This window comes from Ovis aries, chromosome 18 (genome assembly GCF_016772045.2).
Source record: "Ovis aries strain OAR_USU_Benz2616 breed Rambouillet chromosome 18, ARS-UI_Ramb_v3.0, whole genome shotgun sequence".
Classification (NCBI taxonomy): domain Eukaryota; kingdom Metazoa; phylum Chordata; class Mammalia; order Artiodactyla; family Bovidae; genus Ovis; species Ovis aries.
In genome coordinates, this window is record NC_056071.1 from 33,965,011 (window position 1) to 33,983,100 (window position 18,090).

Sequence of the window (18,090 nt, forward strand, 5' to 3'; positions counted from 1 at the left end):
GCCAGCAAATTTGGAAAACTCAGCAGCGGCCACAGGACTGGAAAAGGTCAGTTTTCACTCCAATCCCAAAGAAAGGCAATGCCAAAGAATGCTCAAACTACAGCACAATTGCACTGATCTCACACGCTAGCAAAGTAATGCTCAAAATTCTCCATGCCAGGCTTCAACAGTACATGAACTGTGAAATTCTAGATGTTCAAATTGGTTTTAGAAAAGGCAGAGGAACCAGAGATCAAATTGCCAACATCCATTGCATCATCAAAAAAGCAAGAGAGTTCCTGAAAAACATATATTTCTGCTTTATTGACTATGCCAAAGCCTTCAACTGTATGGTTCACAACAAACTGTGGAAAATTCTGAAAGAGATGAGGATACCAGACCACCTGACCTGCCTCCTGAGAAATCTGTATGCAGGTCAGGAAGCAACAGTTAGAACTGGAAGTGGAACAGACTGGTTCCAAATAGGGAAAGGAGTATGTCAAGGCTGTATATTATCACCTGCTTATTTAACTTCTATGCAGAGTATATCATGTGTGATACCGGGCTGGATGAAGCACAAGTTGGAATCAAGATTGCCAGGAAAAAATATCAATAACCTCAGAAATGCAGATGACACCACCCTTATGGCAGAAAACAAAGAACTAAGAGTCTCTTGATGAAAGTGAAAGAGGAGTGAAAGTGGAAAAGTTGGCTTAAAACTCAACATTCAGAAAACTAAGATCATGGCATCTGGCCCATCACTTCAATGGCAAATAGATGGGGAAACAATGGAAAGAGTGCCAGACTTTATTTTGGGGGGCTCCAAAATCACTGCAGATGGTGACTGCAGCCATGAAATTAAAAGATGCTTACTCCTTGGAAGAAAAGTTATGAGCAACCTATACAGTATATTAAAAAGCAGAGACATTACTTTGCCAACACATAAATAGTTTTGTTGTCCGTCTAGTCAAAGCTATGGTTTTTCCAGTACTCATGTTTGGATGTGAGAGTTGGACTCTAAAGAAAGCTGAGAACTGAAGAATTGATGCTTTTGAACCATGGTGTTGGAGAAGACTCTTGAGAGTCCCTTGGACTGCAAGGAGATCCAACCAGTCAGTCTTAAAGGAAATCAGTTCAGAATATTCTTTGGAAGGACTGATGATGAAGCTGAAACGCCAATACTTTGGCCACCTGATGAGAAGAAATGACTCATTGGAAAAGACCCTGATGCTGGGAAATTTTGAAGGCAGGAGGAGAAGTGTCGACAGAGGATGAAATGGTTGGATGGCATCACTGACTCAATGGACATGAGTTTGAGTAAACTCTGGGAGTTGGTAATGGACAGGGAGGTCTGGTGTGCTGCGGTCCATGGGTTCACAAAGAGTCGGACATGACTGAGCAACTGAACTGAACTGAGACAAAGGTACTATCATGGATTTTACCAGAGCAGCTAGAGGGATGGATTTGCTATTAATTGGGATAGTGAAGGTGGTGTGTAAAGCTGTTTCCAGAGTAAGAAAGATAAGGGGTTCTGTTTCGGACATGTTCATTTTAGACATCCATTAGATGTTAGGTTGGCAGTCAGAAATATAAGTCTAATCCTGAAAAAGATGTGCAGGCAGAAGATAAAACTTTGAGAGTCTTTATCATATAAATTGCTTTTTTTCCCCCTGTACCTAGACACAGGAATTCTGTCCCAGTTTGCCTGCATCTTTGTAACATAACTTTGGTCTCCTTCCATCAAGGAGTGAAATCTGTTTTCCCATCTCTTACTTGTACATTGGTTTCATGACTTGCTTTGACCAACAGATTGTGGCAGAAGGGATAATACAACTTTGGGGGTTGTCCATATAGTTCTTTGAGCTTTCCTTTTCACTTTCTTAGAACACTGCCCTGAAACTGCCTTGTAAGGAAGTCCATCATCTGACCTGTGGGATGATGTGAGGTAACAAGGAAGAGAACCAAGGCAACTCAGAAGACAGCCAGAAACAGCTGCCAAACCTGCGTAAGAGGTAACCATGGACCTTCCAGCCTATCATCTAGCTGAATAAAAGCTGCACAAGTGAACCCAGTGTCACCATAGGAGTAACTATCCAGTCACCCCACAGAACCATGAAAGCTAATAAACTGTTTTTCACACCTTAACTTTGAGGGTGATTGGTTATAGAGAAATAGATAACTGATAGAATATTTAAACAATGTGATTCATTAAAATTACCAAAAGAATGATGGGAAAGAGATAAGGATCAAGAATTAAATCCTGGGCATGCTTAGTTGCTCAGTCATGTCTGACTCTTTGTGGCCCTTTGGACTGCAACCCACCAAACTCTTCCGTCCATGGGATTTTTCAGGCAAGAATACTGGAATGGGTTGCCATTTTCCTCCTCCAGGGGATCTTCCTGACCCAGGGATCAAACTCACATTTCCAATGTCTCCTGCACTGTAGGTGGATTCTTTAGCCACAGAGCAATCATGACAGCCCCATGTTCTGGGCACTCTAACAGTAATAAGATAGCCAACCTCTATATTATGCTGCTGCTGCTGCTGCTAAGTCGCTTCATTCGTGTCCGACTCTGTGCTACCCCATAGACGGCAGCCCACCTGGCTCTGCCATCTCTGGGATTCTCTAGGCAAGAACACTGGAGTGGGTTGCCATTTCCTTCTCCAAAGCATGAAAGTGAAAAGCGAAAGGGAAGTCATTCAGTTGTGTCCGACTCTTAGTGATCCCATGGACTGCAGCCTACCAGGCTCATCCATCCATGGGATTTTCCAGGCAAGAGTACTGGAGTGGGGTGCCATTGCCTTCTCCTATTGCAAGTATATATATATACTAATATATAAATATTGTTGCTGTTTAGTTATAAGTTGTGTCTGACTCTTGCGACCCCCATGGACTACAGCCTGTCCCATGGACTACAGCTTCTCTGTTCCATGGGATTTCCCAGGCAAGAATGCTGGAGTGGGTTGCCATTTCCTGCTCCAGGGGATCTTCCTGACCCAGGGATCAAGCTCATGTCTCCTACATTGGCAAGTGGATTCTTTACCACTGAGCCACCAGGGAAGCATATTATTTATATGCATATAATATTAATATCAAGAAATTAAACTGAAATTTGGTTATATCAATGGAAAATATAAAATAGGTATAAGTTTGGAAGTGATTCTCTAGAATTCCAAAAATGTTAACAAGGTGATGATTTATAGCAACAGTGTAACCCTTGCTTGCATCTGTCGCCTAACAAAACTTAATGTGTTTGCAAATGGGAAAACATGAAAGGTATATTACTGAAATTAATATACATATTATTAATTAATTAATATACATATCAATACATATTAATTAATATACATATTAATATATACATAATAATACATATTAATATGCATATTAATATATATATGGCTTCTCTGGTGGCTCAGATGGTAAAGAATCTTCAGTACAGGAGACTCTTGTTTGATCCCTGAGTTGGGAAGATCCCCTGGAGAAGGGAAAGGCTACTCACTCCAGTATTCTTGCCGGGAGAATTCCATGGACAGAGGAGCCTGGCAGGCTATAGTCAATGATGTCACAAAGAGTCAGACACAACTGAGTGATTAACACAACACAACACAAAATAATCCCAGTGACTGATCTGATGCCATAGAATGTATACTACAAGCTCTGTAGTAGGCAACCAAGAATATAATGACAAACAAGAAGATGTGGTTTATGCTACAATGAAATCTGCAATCTAGTGGCAGATATAGACAATTAAATAAGCAATTAGAATGCAAAAGGAAGTTCAGTTTGCTATGGGACAACATACACAGACAACTTAACCCCAGACTAGGGGAAGATCAAGGTCAGGGACGTTTTCTGAATAATGTCTCAAGTGAGACTTGAAGAATACAAAGCATGCTAACCAATCAAAGTCACAAGACATGAAACCTCAAAGTCAGAGAAGGAGACAGATCACTCTATGTTCTAAGACTTAGGATGTGGTGCACAGTGTCAGGGGAAGGAGAAAGGCTGGGCACGTGAACACTGAGGAAGGCATGACTAGAGATGGGAATCAAAAGCGAGCCTTCTTCATTCCTACAAATTAGGACTTCATCCCAGATTTACAGTAATGGTCTCAGTGTAGTGCTAGAGGCAGAAGTTAGAATATAGTAGATGGAAGAATGAGTGGAAAGAAATGCATAACTTCAAATATGGTAAAGACTTTCAAAGTCTGTACCTATGAAAGAAGGATGATAAGGTGGTGACGAGATAATACTGTGATATCAAGAAGAGGCTGTTTTCAAGTTTGGTGAGCAGGTTTAGTACTGATGGAGAAGGAAGCCAAAAATGATCATAGAGTTGAAGATATAGGAGAAAGAATTCTCCCTGATTCATACAGTAAGAATACCAAAAAGGTGAGGAGATCAAGGGCACAGGTGGGGGAAGTAGCATTAGGCAGCTAATTCATACACTGGAATGAAACAGGAGGAGAGGGTAAGTGTGGGTGCAAATAAGCTGCTTCAGTTGCATGAAGTTGAGAAAGTTGTTGGTAGGCTTCTATTTTCTCCTTGAAGTAGGAGGCTAGGACATATGCTGTAGGGAGAGAAGCAAATTGGCAGGAAGAGAGGTTTAAGGAGAATGGAGAAGGTTGGAAATAGCTATTGCAAAGAAATGGGGGTGAGAACTAATTAGGAAATCCACAGCAGCCCAACTGAAGATGGATATTGTGACTTTAGAGGAGCATCAATCAGCTAGATTGTGAGTTTACCCCTTAGTGCGCGACAATACGGACTTAAGAAGGTAAGTAGTTACATTCGGTAAGAGTTGCTTTTCCCAGGTGGGTGTTTTAGAAAGACAGTGGAGCCATAGGACACACATAGTTCAATTATAAGGCAGGTTAAGATAAATCTCACAATGAATGATATGATCATGTCTGTAAGTATAGGCAGATGAGGAAAGTCAGTACTGGCCACATTTGTTAAAGGGAACAATGAGCATTGTTCATTGGGCATTCCAGGGGAGGGATATTCATAGGTGATGGCTTGGGTATAAAGAGAGCATAGCAGAAATGATAGATCCTTGGTGAGAAGTGATATGAACTATGTTAAGTGTGTGTGCTTTAGTCTGGGAAAGCATGTGTGTTTGTGTGTGTGTGTGTCTGTGTGTATGTAAATTTGGAAAAGTTAGGAACCTTGGAACAAAGCAGTGAAACACTGTGGGCAGGAGTGGGGATTGAAGAACACACCTATGCACATAAACTCACATACCTTTATTAACTTCACTACTGAAACAGACCTCAATACTTTAATTTCTTTGGACACCTAAGGGTATGATCAAAAATAGAATATTCGTGTGTGCATACATGATAAGTTGCTTCAGTCATGTCTTTGCAATCCTACGGACTATAGTCCACCAGGCTCCTCTGTCCATGAGATTCTCCAGGCAAGAATATTGGAGTGGGTTGCCATGCCCTCCTTCAGGGAGCTTATTCATAGAGCTTATAATATTTTAAGTATAAAAGTATTTTTAAAAACAATATATTGCTCAGATTATACATATATAAAAACCCCTCATTTCTTTCATTCTTTTAATAAACATTAAGTACCAAGTACTGTTGTAGAAACTAAGATTACAATCTGGGACAAAACAGTAAAAGGGAAAAGTCCTGTTCTCAGTGAGTTCATATTTTATTGGGAAAGGCAGACAATAAAAACTACATAGATAAACATGTTATGCAATGATGTGGTAAGTTCTTTGGGAAAAAAAAAAGATTGAAGAAATAGGAAGTTCTAGGGCTTGGGGTATATTTTACAATGTTAAATTGAGTGGTTAGAACTCTTTGTGGAGCTGACATTTGGAAAAAAGCTGAAGGGTGTAATGAAAACAGCCATGAGGCAATCTGATGTGATAGTAAGGATGTTGACTTTGACTCTGAGAGAAAGGGCAGATCATTAGTGGTTTTTGAGAAAAAGGGGGAAATAGAATCGGATTTAAGTTTTGCATGAATCAGTTTAGTAAGTGTACAGAGCACTAAGTGGGAGGGACAGAGTAGAAATGGTCACTTAGTTGTGTCCGACTCTTTGCAAATCCATGGGCTGTAGCCCACCAGGCTCCTCTGTCCATGGGATTCTCTAGGCAAGAATACTGGCGTGGGTAGCCATTCCCTTCTCCAAGGGGTCTTGTTGACCCAGGGATCAAACCCAGGGTCTCCTGCTATTGCAGGAAGATTTTTTTTTTACCACCTGAGCCACCGGGAAGCCCCAGTAACATAAGTAATTAGACTATTACAGTCATTCAACAGAACACTGATGCTGACGTGTACTCTTGGTAAGACCACTGTGGTGGCAACCTATTGGAATACGGACATATTCTGAAGGTAAGACCAACATGATTTGCTGAGGGAATGAATATAAAGTATGTAACAAAGGGTGAAATGAAAGATCACTCCAAAATTTTTCACCTGAGCCAAGGGATATATTCACCATTTATTAAGATTGAGAAGATGGTAGATTAGAGACAAAGATCAGAAGTTCAGTTTTGGTCACATAAAGTCTGAGATGCTTATTGGGCAGTCAAATGGTGATGTCTGATGAACAGCTAGACACATAAACCTAGAGTTCAAGTGCAAGCTCAAGGTGGAAATATAAATTTTGGAAGTGTCTTATGGAAGAGTATAGCTAGATCATAAAGAACCCTGAAGATTGGGCTCCAGAGTCCTGAAAGGGTTAGTGGAAAACTGAGGAATATGTTGGTGAGGTGCTGGTTGTTGTTCAGGCACTCAGTAGTGTCCAACTGTTTGTGATCCCATGGACTGCATCACACCAGGTATCCCTGTCCAGCACCATCACCCAGAACTTGCTCAAATTCACGTCCATTCAGTCAGTGATGCCATCCAACCATCTCATCCTCTGTTGTCTCCTTCTCCTCCTGCCCTCAGTCTTTCCCAGCATCAGGGTCTTTTCCAATAAGTTTGCTTGTCACATCAGGTGGCCAAACTATTATAGCTTCAGCTTCAACATCAGTCCTTCCAATCAATATACAGGGTTGATTTCCTTTAAGATAGACTAGTTTGATCTCCCTGCTGTACAAGGCACTCTAGGAAGTCTTCTCCAACACAAAAGTTTGAAAACATCAATTCTTCAGTGCTCAGCCTTCTTTATGGTCCACTCGCATCCATACATGACTAACAGAAAAACCATAGCTTTGACTATACAGATCTTTGTTGGCAAAGTAATGTCTCTGCTTTTTAACACACTGTCTAGGTTTGTCATAGCTTTTCTTCCAAGGAACAAGCGTCTTTTAATGTTGGTAAGGTAGGAAGGTCCAAAGAAGAAGGTGGCAACTTGAAGCCATGTTGCAGAAGTATTTTTTTTAAAAAAAGAAATCATCAACTCTGTCGAATACTATTGAGAAGTGATAAAAGATGGCATCTGAGGGTTAACCTTTAGATTTAGCAACATGGGGATTAATTGGTGGATATTACCAGAGCATATCAGGTGGAAAAGCAGATTGATTGGTACAGAGTCAATAGACGATAAAGGAAGAAAAATGGGATAAAACACATGTAAATGGTTCTTTTGAGTATCTTGCTATATAGAATAAAAATGAAGTATTAGCTTGAGGGGGATTTACGATTAGGAGATTTGGGGTTGACATGTACACACTGCTATATTTAAAACAGATAACCAACAAGGACCTACTGTATAGCACAGGGGAATCTGCTCAATGTTATGTAATAAACTAAATGGGAAAAGAATTTGTCAAAGGATATATGTATATGTAAAAACAATAATCAGGTCAAGATAATGACCTATCTTTTTCAGTCAAGATAATGTCAGCACTTTTGAATGCTGATGGAAAACGATCTATCTGGTAAAGGGAGAAAAGGTGGTGACTCAGAAGGGAAGTATCAAATAACTGTTGTCCTATCTTTCCATTAAGTAAGAGGGAATGGGACCTAGCGGGCAATGGAGGAGCTGCACTGAGACAGTAGTATGGTTACTTCATTCATAATATCAGGCAACCAGGAAAAGAATAAAGTGTGGGCAAGTGATAAAAGCGGTAGGACACAACTGTGGCAAATTTCTCCTTGTCTCAATTTTTTCAGTGACACAAGAAGTGATTTATAAATTTGAAAATGATAGTGGTAGATAGAATATTATCATCTATCTGGAAAGTATCAAGGGTCTATTTGAGGTTAGTCTTCATGAATCAAAAAGCTAAAGCAGTTTATAAAACAAGGATGTTTGTATACACACTGACTCGCGTTAATTTAAGAATAGAAAAGTCAGGGATTTAGGTTCAAGAATGACTGAGGTCGTGCCAGGTGAATGTGATGAAGCCAGAAGTGCCGAAGGGAAGCGAAGGTGGGTGGCTTAGGTCTTAAGAGAGACAGGGAAAATGAGGCGGATAAGGGACAAAGCTGGGGTCGGGAAGATCTCCTGGAGAAGGAAATGGCAACCCACTCCAGTATTCTCACCTGGAGAATCCCCATGGACAGAGCAGCCTGGTGGGCTACAGTCCACGGGATCACACAGAGTCGGACACGACTGAGCGACTACGCAGCAGCAGGGGCAGCAGCAAGGGACAAGGGCAAAGGAGAAGCCCAGCAAGACAGCAGGGGGGTGAATGTGAATTTAGAATCAAGCCCCATTTCCGCCAGAGACGCTGAGAGAGCACAAACAAACCTTGTGCACACCAGGACCCAGAGACCCCACAGAGACTGAGATAGAACTGTGTCTGAGTGTCTCCTGTGGAGGTACAGGTCAGCAGTGGACTGCTGCAGGGGCGGGGGCTCTGGGTGCAGCAGACCTGGGTAAGGCATAAGCCCTCTTGGAGGAGGTCACCATTAACCCCACCATAGAGCTGGCAGAACTTACACAGGACTGGGAAATAGACCCTTGAAGGGCACAAACAGAACATTGTGTGCACCAGGACCCAGGAGAAAGGAGCAGTGACCCACAAGAGACTGGCACAGACTTTCCAGGGAGTGTCCAGGAGTCTCCAGCCAGAGGCGTGGGTTGGCGGTGGCCTGTGGCAGGGTTGGGGGCACTGAGTGTAGCAGTGTCTGCATGGGACCTTTTGAAGGATGTTGCCATTATCTTCATTACCTCCACCATAGTTTGGCCCCAGGTAAATAACAGGGAAGGAACATAGCTCTAACCATCCAAAAAAAAAAAAAGTGGATTAAAGATTTAGGGAGCATGGCCCTGCCCATCAGAACAAGACCCACTTTCACCCTCAGTCATTCTCTCCCATTAGGAAGTTTCCATAGGCCTCTTATCCTTCTCCTTCACAGGGCAGACAGACTGAAAACCACAATCACAGAAAACTAACCAATCTGAGCACATGGACCATAGCCTTCTCTAACTCAATGAAGCACCATGACTCAAGACGGAGGAGTCACGGTGGAGAGTTCTGACAGAATGTGGTCCACTAGAGAAGGGAATAGAAAACCACTTCAGTGTTCTTGCCTTGAGAGCCCCATGAACAGTATGAAAAGGCAAAAAGATAGGACACGGAAAGATGAACTCCCCAGGTCAACAGGTGCCCAATATGCTACTGGAAATCAGCGGAGAAATAACACCAGAAAGAATGAAGAGACGGAGCCAAAGCAAAAACAACACCCAGTTGTGAATGTGACTGGTGATAGAAGCAAAGTCTGATTCTGTAAAGAGCAATTACTGCATAGGAACCTGGAATCTTAGGTCCATGAATCAAGGCAAATTGGAAGTGGTCAAAGAGGAGATGGCAAGAGTGAACATCGACATTTTAGGAATCAGTGAACTAAAATGGACTGGAATGGGTGAATTAAACTCAGATGACCATTATATCTACTGTTGTGGGCAAGAATCTCTTAGAAGAAATGGAGCAGCCATCGTAGTCAACAAAAGACTTTGAAATGCAGTACTTGGATGCAATCTCAAAAACGACCAAATGATCTTTGTTCGTTTCCAAGGCAAACCATTCAATATCACAGTAATTCAAGTCTATGCCCCAACCAGAAATGCTGAAGAAGCTGAAGTTGAACAGTTCTATGAAGACCTATAAGACCTTCTAGAACTAACACCCGAAAAAGATGTCCTTTTCATTCTAGGGGACTGGAATGCAAAAGTAGGAAGTCACCTGGAGTAACTCCACACCTGGAGTAACAAGTCAATTTGTCCTTGGAGTACAGAATGAAGCAGGGCAAAGGCTAACAGACTTTTGCCAAGAGAATGCACTGGTCATAGCAAACACCCCCAACAACACAAGACAAGACTCTACACATGGACATCACCAGATGGTCAATACCAAAATCAGATTGATTATATTCTTTGCAGCCAAATACGGAGTTCTATACAGTCAGCAAAAACAAGACCAGGAGAAGACTGTGGCACAGATCATAAACTCCTTATTGACAAATTCAGACTTAAATTGAAGAAAGTGGGGAAAAGCACTACATCATTCAAGTATGGCTTAAATCAAATCCCTTACGATTATTCAGTGGAAGTGAAAAAAAGAGATTATATCTGATAGACAGAGTGCCTGAAGAACTATGGATGGAGGATCATGACATTGTACAAGAGACAGCAATCAAGACCGTCCCCAAGAAAAAGAAATGCAAAATATAAAAATGGCTGCCTGAGGAAGCCTTACAAATAGCTGCGAAAAGAAGACAAGCGAAAGGCAAAGTAGAAAAGGAAAGATTCACCCATTTGAATGCAGAGTTACAAAGAATAGCAAGGACAGATAAGAAAGCCTTCCTCAGTGATCAGTGCAAAGAAATAGAGGAAAACAATAGAATGGGAAAGACTAGAGATCTCTTCAAGAAAATTAGAGATACCAAGGGAAAATTTCATACAAAGATGGGCACAATTGAGGACAGAAATGGTATGGACCTAACAGAAGCAGAAGATATTAAAAAGAGGTGGCAAGAATACACAGAAGAACTATACAAAAAAGATCTTCATGACCCAGATAATCACAAAGGTATGATCACTCACCTAGACCCAGACATCCTGGAATGCGAAGTCAAGTGGACCTTAGGAAGCATTACTATGAACAAAGCTAGTGGAGGTGATGGAATTCCAGTTGAACTATTTCAAATCCTAAAAGGTGATGCTGTGAAAGGGCTGCACTCAGTATGCCAGCAAATGTGGAAAACTCAGCAGTGGCCACAGGACTGGAAAAGGTCAGTTTTCATTCCAATCCCAAAGAAAGGCAATGCCAAAGAATGCTCAAACTACTGAACAATTGCACTCATCTCACACGCTAGTACAGTAATGCTCAAAATTCTCCATGCCAGGCTTCAACAGTACATGAACTGTGAACTTCCAGATGTTAAAGCTGGATTTAGAAAAGACAGAGAAACCAGAGATCAAATTGCCAACATCTCTTGCATCATCAAAAAAGCAAGAGAGTTCCAGAAAAACATCTATTTCTGCTTTATTGACTATGCCAAAGCCTTCAACTCTGTGGATCACAACAAACTGTGGAAAATTCTGAAAGAAATGGGAATACCAGACCACCTGACCTGCCTCCTGAGAAATCTGTATGCAGGTCAGGAAGCAACAGTTTGAACTGAATATGGAACAACAGACTGGTTCCAAATATGAAAGGGAGTATGTCAAGGCTGTATATTGTCACCCTGCTTATTTAACTTCTATGCAGAGTACATCATGAGAAATGCTGGACTGGATGAAGCACAAGCTGGAATCAAGATTGCCAGGAAAAATATCAATAACCTCAGACATGCAGATGACACCACCCTTACAGCAGAAAGCAAAGAAGAACTAAAGAGCCTCTTAGTGAAAGTGAAAGAGGAGAGTACAAAAGTTGGCTTAAAAGTCAACATTCAGAAAATTAAGATCGTGGCATCTGGTCCCATTATTTCATGGCAAATAGATGGGGAAACAGTGGAAAGAGTGAAAGACTTTATTGCTGGGGATCCAAAATCACTGCAGATGGTGACTGCAGCCATGAAATTAAAAGATGCTTACTCCTTGGAAGAAAAGTTATGAGCAACCTAGACAGCATATTAAAAAGCAGAGACATTACTTTGTCGACAAACGTCCATATAGTCAAAGCTATGGTCTTTCCATGTATGGATGTGAGAGTTAGTAGAATAAAGAAAGCTGAACACTGAAGAACTGATGCTTTTGAACTGTGGTGTTGGAGAAGACTCTTGAGAGCCCCTTGGATTGCAAAGAGATCCATCCAGTCCATCCTAAAGGAAATAAGTCCTGAATGTTTGTTGGAAGGACTGATGCTGAAGCTGAAACTCCAATACTTTGGCCACTTGATGCGAAGAACTGACTCTTTGGAAAAGACCCTGATGCTGGGAAAGACTGAAGGCAGGAGTAAAAGGGGACGACAGAGAATGAGATCATTGGGTGTCATCACCAACTCTTTGGACATGAGTTTGGGTAAACTCTAGGAGTTGGTGATGGACAGGGAGGCCTGGTGTGCTGAGGGCCATAGGGTCACAAGGTTTGCCACAGATATTCTCAAAGTTCAGGAATTTCTGTTTCTTAGATATTTGTAAATACTATCTTGTGGTTGTGCTAAGTCGCTTCAGTCATGTCTGACTCTTTGTAACCCCCTGGACTGTAGACCGCCAGGCTCCTCTGTCTATGGGATTCTCCAGGCAAGAAATTTGGAATGGATTGCCATGTCCTCTCCCAGGTAATCTTCCTGACCCAGGCATCTGGCATCTCTTATGTCTCCTGCATTGGCAGGGGAGTTCTTTACCATCTATTAAACACAAAACGATTAGTTTCATCTTTTTAAAAATTTGGTCCTTTATCAACACTTCCAACTTTCAACCCTTTATAGACAGTAAATATACATTTTATATGTTTGAATGCATGAACCCCATTTATCCCTGATAAGGCTAAAAATTAAATATACACTTTCAGATGATTAATCATAATGAGGGAGCCTAGAAAATATACAAGGGTTGTCCTTGTTATTCTGTACTCCCAAATGTATGTCTCCCTGGAACTGGCTTATAGAATCAAGCAATTCTGAAGCACAGTGGTGTTTTTCTTTGGGATTAACATATGATAAAATTTCTGTAAATGAATCCAGGAATTGCAAGGCTGTTTTCTAGAAATTCTGCAGGAAAATAGATATGAAAACAAGAGACACGTTCTTTGGTATGGAACCTTGGCTTTCTCTTGCTGTGACTGACACACCAAGATAAAAATTTCTACCATTCCCTTTGTATCATTTAACACCTACTTGAGGACCCATCAATAAAAATAAGAAATAACTATAAATGCTGAATCCTTAATGGATTTTTGAGTCCCCTAACCTGATGATAAAGCCTCTAGTGTTTATGTATATTGTCACTGACTCTCAAATCAAACAGCAGAGTATACCAAGTTTAAGAGCTAAAGGGTGGAATTATACTATTAACACTTCTCACCTATCAAATCAAAGCACCTGGTACCACCAGACTTGAGTAGATGTCCCTAGAAGTAAAGCTAGTTTCTCACACCTCATTTTCCTATTCATATTTCTATTTTGCCCTGTTTTTAGGCAGACACATATGTTCTTAGTCATAAATCTTGGGCTTAACTTCAGAAGGAATTATGTCAAAAAGAAAACATTTTCACAAAAGTCATAAACAAGTTGGTTTTGGATACAAGATAAGCTGTAGGCACACGTCAGCAGGTATATATTATTTTCAGTGACCACTCCCCACAAAAACTCTATACTTTAATCAACTAGAATTAATCATACTAAATATAGGCAACAGTTTTCAGCAACAGGAAAATAGGCAGACAGGACATGATCCCTGAAGGAAGGGAAACAAATGAGGTGCATTCTACCACTGTTTCAGCTTACTGCACAAAAGCAGGTTTTAGGTCACATGTTGGGGTAGGAAAGGCTTCCCAGGCGGCACAGTGGTAAAAAACCAGCCTGCCAATGCAGGAGACATAGAAATGCAGGTTTGATTGCTGGGTCAGGAAGATCCCCTGGAGAAGGACATAGCATCCCACTCCAGAATTCTTGCCTGGAAAATCCCAAGGACAGAGGTGCCTGGTGGGCTACACTGTGTAGGGTTGCAGAAAGTAAGACACGGCTGAAGCGACTTAGCACCCATGCACAGGGGGGTAGGAAATGGGGCCCTGGTCTCACTGGGTAGAGGAGATACAGCTCAGAGTTCAAGGAGGCCAAGCAGCCAGGATTCTCAAGGCAGAGTACCAGACAGAGGAGAGCTATGCAGAGACAGAGAGAGCAAACTCTAGAGAGCTCTAAAGGATAACCCTGTACCTTCAGCTGAATATTCATCAACACATCCACAGGAAGGAAACAGTAAGACTGGAGAGAGAACTACCGAAAAGAAGCAGGTCAGGCAAATCTCAGAGACCCCACAGGACTAGAGATAGTTTGATTTTTCAAACAGTAGAGTGAAAAGACTTCTCAATATACAGAGAACCGAACACAATTATAATGATTCAGTAAAAGCCCAAATCAGTCCTATTACTAAGTCCTAAATTACTAAGGGTTCTTCTAGATCTGCCTAACAAAGCCTGAAAGCAAGACTTGAAAGGATCAAATTGTTTACAAACGACTTAGCACAAAGCCCCACTATATTTAAAAGAATAAAAAAGTCCAGCATCCCAAAAACCAAAATTCATAATATCTGACATCTATCAAAATAAGGAGATAAACCAATCAATAGTGACAGACCTAGAAATGACATGAATAATTGAATTTGTAGGGAAGTATACCACAGTAGCAGAGAAGGCAATGGCACCCCAGTTCAGTACTCTTGCCTGGAAAATCCCATGGACGGAGGAGCCTGGTAGGCTGCAGTCCATGGGTTCGCTAAGAGTCGGACATGACTGAGCAACTTCACTTTCACTTTTCACTTTCATGCATTGGAGAAGGAAATGGCAACCCACCCCAGTGTTCTTGTCCAGAGAATCCCAGGGACGGGGGAGCCTGGTGGGCTGCTGTCTATGGGGTTGCACAGAGTCAGACACGACTGAAGCAACTTAGCAGCAGCAGCAGCATACCACAGTAGCACTTAGAAAGGTACTTCATATGTTCAAGAAAGCAGAGAGAAATGAGCAGGACAAAGAGAGATATCACACACACATACATGCAGTTATAGGTATATACACGCATATAAATAGATACATAGATACCCAAATCATACTTCTTGAGATGAAATACAATAAATGAGGATAATAGAAGTTTAAGTACTACAGAAGAACAAACTGGTAATCTTAAAGACATAAATGGAAATTAGCTAAAATAAAGAAAGGAAAATAAATGAATCAAGCATCAGTGAATCTGAAAACAATATTAAGCTTTCTACATGCAATTAGAATCTCAGAAAGAAAGAATGGGAAGATAGAATCAGGAAAATATATTTAAACTTATAATTGTGAGCAATTTCCAGAGCTTACAAAAAATTTGAACACTCAGATTCCCGAAGCTCAACAAAGCAGAAATAGGAGAAACATGAAGAAAACTACAGTGAGATACATCATAATCAAACTGCTTAAAACACTGACAGGCATAATTCGAAATGCAAACAGAGCAGAAAGACATATTAGAGGAACAAAGATAAGGATGGCAGCAAATTTCTTTTCAGTAATAACACAATCTAGACAGGAGTGCAATATTGCCTTTAAAATACAGGGGAAACTATTAACCCAAGGAAAAACCTTTCAAAAAATGAAGGTGAAACAAAGACTTTTAAAGAGACACAAAAGTTGAAAGAATTCATCACCAGAAGCACCTACACTATAAAAAATATTAAAATAAGTCTTTTAAGCATAAGGAAAACAATACTAGATGAAAACCAGATCTAAAAAAATGAACGAAGGGTAATAGAAAGAGCAAATACACAAGCACAGATAAATACAAAAGATATATTTTTCTTCTGTTTAAAACTCTTGAAGATAAATGACTGTTTAAAGCAAAAACAATAACAATATTTTGAGTTAATAACTCATGTAGATATAAAATGTATGAAAACAGCAGCAAGAAGGCCAGTGGGGAGGAAATGGAAGTGCACAACTATAAAAGCTTTATAGTATATGAAAAGAAGAAAAATATTGTTTGAAGGTGCTCATGACACTATGAAAATATATACTATAAGCACTAAAGCAATGACCAGCAAAAAAAAATGAGGAAAACAAAACAAAAAGGTATAGCTAATACATCAATAAAGAAGATAAAATAGAACTATGAAAACTATTGAATTAATTCAGAAGAAGGCAAAAATAGAAAGAAAAAATGAGACAAATAAAACAAAGTAACAAGATGATAGATTTAAACCCAATCATATTAATAATCCTATTGGATATAAATGGTCTATGATGGCAATGATAATCATAATGGATAAAAAGGAAAGACATGTCTCTGCAAGAAATTCAGTTTAAATTTAAAGAAATAAGCTAAAAATAAAAGGATAGTAAAAGTTTCCATAATAAATACTAATCAAAGCTAAAGTAGCTATTTTCATGTCAAGTAGAATTCAGAGCAATGAATATCACTGGAATTAGGATTACTTTATAAAGGGGTCAATTCATTAATAAGCTATACGAATTCTAAAAATTTATGCATTTAATAATAGTTTTCAAAATAAAAACTAAAAAGACAGCAAGAAAAAACAGAAGAGCCATAATTATAGCTAGACATTTCAACATTCCATTCTCAATATACAAAATTAAATCAAAAGTTGGTCAGCATATAAAAGACACAAATATTATTATAAGAAGTTGGCCAAGTTGATATTTGTAAAACATTCCAAATAACATTTCTCTCAAATACACATAAGCATTTTCTAAGAGAAACCATGTTCTGAAAGTCCATAAACAGCTCTTAATAATTTTAAAGTAATGAAATATTACAAAGAGTGTTCTCAACCAAATTCAAACTAAATCAGAAATAAATAATAAAAAATTCTTTGGAAACTCCTACATATAAGTTTGAAAAACAAATTTATAAATGACTTGTGGTTCAAATAAGAGATCACAAGAGAAATTAGAATACATATTGAATAAAAATGAAAGTATAATATGTCAAAACTTGTGGTATACATGTTATCCAGTACTTAAAAATTATAGCATCAAACATTTATATTAGTAAGTAGAAAGGTCTCTAATCAACAGCCTGCATTTTCACCATAAAGAACTAGAAAAAGATGAACAAATTTAAACCCAAAGTAAGATGAAGAAGGAAGTAATATAGCTAAAAGAAGAAATCAAATAAGGAAAACCATAAAGAGAATAAAATAAAAAACTCATTCTTCTAAAAAAATTAACAAAAATAATAAACCTTTAGCTAGATTGAACAGGGGGGAAAAAGACATAAATTGCTAATATCTGAAGGAAAAACTATCGTTATAGATATTATAGACTTTTAATAGACTAGAAAGGAATATTTTGAACAATACTATATTAAACCCCACATATTAATGCATGTGATAACTTACATGGAATGGAGAAATGCTTTGAAAAAGACAAACCACCAGAGCTCTCTCAAGAAGAAATAGAAAACCCCATTTTCATGTATCTATTAGAAAAACTGAATTTCTAGTTAGATATCATTCAACAGAGAAAAGTCCAAACCCAGAAGAACTCACTGGTGAATCCTATCAAACATTTAAAGAAGTAGTGGTATTACTGTTATACAAGCTCTTCTCAAAAACAGATGTGGGAGCACTTTCTAAATCATTCTGTGGAGCCAACGTTACCATGATATGAAAACAAGACAAAATCATTACAATAAGACAAATTCATGCACCAACAGTCTTCATAATGATAGACACAAAATTGTCAACAAAATTTTAGCTGCATCTAAAAACATACCAAAAATGAAAAGACATGGGGATGACCCAGAGAGATGTTATGGGGAGGGAGGTCGGAGGGGGGTTCATGTTTGGGAACGCATGTAAGAATTAAAGATTTTAAAATTTAAAAAATAAGAAACTAAAATAAATAAATAAATAAATAAATTTAAAAAAACAAAAAAAAAAAAATGAAAAGACATTGAGACCACACTGGCCATGCGATCTTGGTCACAACTATTTACTACACATTGTAGTACACAACAATGTACTACAAGGGCAGTCACGGACAATGCATAAATCAATATATGGCTGTGTTCCAATAAAACTTTAT